Source organism: Triticum aestivum, chromosome 4B (genome assembly GCF_018294505.1).
Source record: "Triticum aestivum cultivar Chinese Spring chromosome 4B, IWGSC CS RefSeq v2.1, whole genome shotgun sequence".
Lineage (NCBI taxonomy): Eukaryota > Viridiplantae > Streptophyta > Magnoliopsida > Poales > Poaceae > Triticum > Triticum aestivum.
This window is the reverse complement of record NC_057804.1, coordinates 605,552,884-605,558,554: the sequence shown is the minus strand read 5'-3', so window position 1 is coordinate 605,558,554 and position 5,671 is coordinate 605,552,884.

Sequence of the window (5,671 nt, the reverse complement as noted above, 5' to 3'; positions counted from 1 at the left end):
ACACACCAATAGTCGAACGTTGTAGGTAGGTATCCATGCCACGGAGAAGAACTGCACCTCTGCCCTCTCAAATTCTAGTAGGCTAGCTGCCCTGTATCTTTGACGTGGGCAAACACAAATTCGATGGCACTCTTTATCGATCGCGCAACCACACACTTCATCCCTGGTTTCAATTCTATCGATATCTCGCGTCCATGACTCCGTTTCACACACATTGCATATGTTACGGTTTTCTGATTGAGATATCATCAACACATTGCCTCTGTTTTGCACAAACCATCTCTCTCACACCCACCCACGTACGTACCTGCACCTAAAGAACAAGTGCACGCAGGACGCACGTACTCACGTCTCGTTCCCGGCCACACCCGCACGGGTACACGGTGGAGTTCGTTTCTGTACGAAAAGGCAACCCACGTGATAATTTGACGCGTGTAGCGGTTGTTTACTCGAAGGAGGGTCGAGTACCATGCCTAGAATATAAAACGATTGTCGTGGGGAAAATTGAAAAATGGGTTTGTCTCTCGTCAGACCATCTCACACAAGGCCGCCGTGGCCTCTCTCTCAGTGTTGGTCAGTGATCCGGCCGCATCCCGTCCGCCGGCGGAAAGGGAGGATGTGCATCGTCTCTCCGTTCGACGGCATTGAGGCAGCTCGTCCCGATCTGTGGTACCCGCCGTTCTCTCTAACCAAGCTCCGGCGTGGTAGGGCCTTCACCACTTGCTCGATGCCGCAGTATGGGCAGATCCCGGCCGCCGGCGCCCTCCTAGTAACATCCCAACGACCCTCGGGTACAGCTTCCTCCAACCTTGCTCCACTGCCCATCTTCCCACGTTGTTGCATGTGGATCTTCTTTAGTTGTTTGCTTAAATCGTATCTCGGTCGGCGTACTTTCCATCTTGCAATCTCGTCCTCAAACCATTTTTGATAAACCACCATGTGTTATCTTTCCCTTTTTACATGGAACATGCTTCTTTTTTGTCCGCATATGTGTCTTCAACTCATGTTATTAGGCAGTAATTGTTTCCTTTCGACCTCCTTTTGCAAACAGGGCTATCCATTTTCACCTCGTTGCTATTGCGACCTTTTGGTGAACTGCACAAATCACTTTTCTGAAGAGTGTTTTGTGCAGTTCCACCAAAATGTCACACGGGCAACATTTTTACATTTCTGTGGGACTGCGGAAAGGGAGATTGGTTTTGCTATCCTCCTCATCCAATTCCGTGCCTAATCTTCTCCAACAAGAAGTTAGTCCTAAAGAGAGATCGTAGAGGTGACCGACTTCTATTTAAGTGTGTTATGTTTCATTATCTAGTTCCACTATTATTGTAATCACACTGACTGGATATCTTTGCAAACAGGGATGGTCCGCTCAATTTTAGTGGAGCTGCACAAAATGATCGGATTGTGGTGTCCTTCATACACCTCTTTTTTGGCTACAGAGCTGGGTAAAACTAGCTGCCAAGCAATGAACACTGTGCCAAGGAAATGGAGCCATGCCTATGATCAGCATCGATCAATTATTATTTTTTCTTTATTTGTACACCTTCTCACAACTTTGTCTCAGTTGTGATGTGAATATTGGCGCCGATCTGCGAACCATTGAGATGCATTAGCCAAGGTAGTTTCATTTGTATTTGATGGAATGTTGTAACGAGATAATCTCGAGGCAAGACACGTGAATCCTAAGTTGAAACCTTTTTTCCCGCGGGAACCAAAGTTGAAACCTTCATAGCATCATAGTACAATTTCATCAAAATTATGTGTACATATAAACAAATCCTGAAGGATTGATAGCAATGCCAGAAATAATTCAACTTCGTTTCGCCGACATGTTGGACATCCTTCATCCGGCTCCACCTGCCATGCAGCAATATTGAGTGCACAACACAACTTCAGGGAAAGATTCACCCAGGTCATTGCGCCGCAGTTGTAATGACTAGTGAGCAGTCAAATCACAGAGCCCCACCTTCGCCACAGTAAGTTGCTCGGATGAAGCAACCATCATTTCTCTGTTCCTGGAATCCGCTGGTACTCCCATATTCCCACAGTAATAAGTTGCTCGAGCGAATCAACCATCACTATATCCGCTCACGTGTGATGACCAGAGGAGCTATCCATTCAGATTGCATGTTAAAAAAATAAAGGTCGATAACTAATGAGGCACCTCGGGCCAACGCGGCCAGATCGCATTTTGCACGAGAAATTACACACCATGTTTCATTGACATGTGGTCCCGTTCCAACATATCAGTGAGACGATGATGAGTAGTAGGAGTATTTCCGAATGGACGTGTAGGCCGGGGCGCCTCTTGGTGAACCGTGGCAAACTCAACCGTCCATCGACTCTTCGCCTTTCCCTCTCGATTTGGAACTGCTGTTGCACGCTCTTCCTATCCCTCCTCCATTTTCCTTTAGACCTTCACCCTTTCTTCTGCCAGTGTTCGATCGTCTTCTCCATGGAGGGAACAGGCCGGAAACAACCCCGTTATTCTTGCCCCGATCTAAAAAATGACGTGGTGGAGGAACTCATTGATCGGTGCGACGTCATCACCTCGGCTAGCATGGCAGGATCGTTCAAGCCCTTTCTCGACTCAACTAATAACATCATTACAAGGAACCCAAGAGTCAAGGAGTGGTTTGATCTCCCCTATCTTCTTCATCGTGACCCTGATGACTGGCGCCGGCACGACGGAGGCCTCACCCTGTGCAAGTTGATGCCGCTTGATAATGATATGTATGATGTTAAGATTCCATCGCTTGAGGGCAAGGCTTGGGCAGGCACAAATGGAGATTGGGTTGTTTACATTGGGTCCAACTGCGAGTGGGAACCTGTGAATGTGTACACTCGTGACCGGGTTCCACTTCCAAAAATCTTAGCAGACTGCCCAGAGGTTGAGCACACTGGTATTGTACGCACGTTCAAATACGATCATGGTGACTGTCTTGTATGGAAGATAGCAATTTGTCAAGTTCCCAACCGCTCTTGGAATTACAACAACTATGAAGTTGTTGCTATCTTATACAAGCTTGTTGCCGTCCTTGGTGGTTTGACTCGATGGATATTGCTCAAAAACCAGTTTCTATACACGGATGAGTATTGTGATGCAATTCAATACGAGGGCCTTGTGTTTGCTACCACCACTCGTGGCACTGTTTTTGCATGGAATCCTTATGCTTTCGGTACGTTTGCCTTCCACCGTAATTATAATTGTTCATCCACATGCATGCGGGTTAGCAAGTTTCCCTTTACTAATTAACCTTCTTCTTGTGTTTCCAAGGTCCTGTGAACATTCCACCACCCATACTTGAAAAATTTTATAACCAAGGGGGAGATGACGATGGTGATGATCACGAGCATGAGGACGAGCAGCGCCCATATACTTTGTGGCGCCTGGCAACTAATTCCGATGGATCACCTCTTCTTGTGTGTATACAGCCCACTGATGATGTTACTGCTAAGGAAGCAGGTGTAGTCTCCCATGATCGCACTCTCCGGACCTATTCCAACACCCGTTGCATGGTATTCGGGATGGATACTAGTGTGCTAGCGCCAACTCCTTCTCCCTGGTACAGAATTGATAGTCTTGGAGAAAACTCGCTCTTCCTTGGACAAAACTATCCAATGATGGTGAAAGGCGATCCAACTACTGTTGACACAACATTACTACCATTTATGAGAAGCAACTGTGTCTATACCTCGGACATTTGGGTGGTTCCCTACCCTGGTACTGATATAGTAGGCCGCTTCAGCCTGGATGATCAGTCCTGTGTTGGTCTCCAGATCGACAATAGATGGCCCGTCCCAGAGAATCACTTGTGGTTCAAAGGAAGCGTTTCCAACGCCGAGGAATGGTTGAGTTGAAGTTCATTTCATTGCTTGTTATTTGTTGTGTGGTGAAAACTTTAGTATTTATAATGTATCCTCATTGTCGATGTGGGTTGATGACCTGTTGTATGTAATAAAATTATATGCCTGTGATAAACTTACTAAATTTATGAATGGCTTTCGAGTTGCTTCTGTGAGTGAGTGGTGCGACGAGGCAAAAAAATATTTTCTGAATACATAATTGTACGTGCATTGCAACAGGTTATCGGGTGAGGCCAATCAGCAATAGTAGTACACTATTTGTACTAGCTTCACATGCTTCATGCGTCGTGCGGGTGTTTTTACTGTAGCCATATTGTATGTAACCAGCACCTCGAATCCTCGATACTATTACTATATACTCCCTCTGTTCCTAAATATTTGTCTTTCTAGAGATTTCAACGAGTGACTACATACGAAGCAAAATGAGTGAATCTACACCCTAAAATATGTCTATATACATCCGTATGTGGTAGTCCATTTGAAATCTCTAAAAGACAAATATTTAGGAACGGAGGGAGTAGTAAGTAGTAGGAGTAGTAGGGTGGCATGGGCCAGAACAAGCATTCACGTCCAGGAGTATGGCACACGCCACCAGCACGATGTCCATCTGACACCATATTTCTTGGAGGCCATGCTAGAGCAATCTCTTCAACTTCATCGTTTCTCTAACTCAGCCATCGCGCGGCGGGCGAGGTGGGGGTTTGCCGATAGTCGGTTTCCTCAACTGCGGTCCCACTTGTAAGGCCATCTCCAACGCTCCATCAATATATGGATGTACTCTTCTTGCCAATACAAAAACTTGCATCCATTCTACTCCCTCTGTTGCATAATACATGCCTTCTATTTGTCAAAAGATATATGTATCTAGACACGTTTTAGTATATAGGTGCATCCATTTTTGGACAAATGGAAGTCAAGTGTTTTGGAATGGAGGGAGTACACAATAAAAATTTTAAGTTAGCACAACTAGTCTAATCCGAGAGCACAACCGAAGATTTGCTCGGGCTCTTCCTCCTTTTGCGACACATGGGACATCCAACATCCAGGTCGTGTCATGAAAGAAAATAGAGTGGTAGTTGAAACCACGAGATGTGCATCTTGGGTTAAACTGTAAATAAAATCTTACTACTCTTGAGTCTTGAGTAACTCCAAAAGCGGCCACTGAAGATCTTTATTGGATTTGTTTTTCATCACCAGCACGTCGAGGTGAAAGATGTGCAGGTTCAGTGGGTCCTCTTGCATTTTCACTGACATATGGGGCCGCATGTGAGCAAACAGACAATGGGCTTCGCGCGTCCGCTGGCTGGCTGAGAAGAGAGATAGAGGAGGGCTGAGCACGGACTGCAGGAAATTTTTTCTACGTAACCAGCACCTTGATATTGGCGTGTGGTTGTTTCTAGAATAAAAAAGGAGGTACCCCTACTTATGTTACTCCCATTACGCCTAGACTAAGGTTAGTAGATGACCTTGTGCTTGGCTCTTCGCCTCTTCCAGAAGTCGATGGTTCTACAGTAGTGCTTCTGGCAATCTGACACCAAATGAACTGCTGCACGTCCACTGCTTGTTTCTCCTCGTGCCGCGAGCCACTGCGCACGCGTTGGTGAGGGAGAAGGCGTAATCAAGCTTCTCGTCGTTCTACGAGTTGACGGGACACATCAAAGTTATTTACTAGTAGTGTGTACTCTCTCCAAAAAAGGGCTGACCATGTCATTGCTACCATCCCGTGCTCCATCGTTGAGTACGTGCACTATTCACATGCCATCAAGGAGAAAAAATATTGCATAGGTGCCATCGAAGTGCA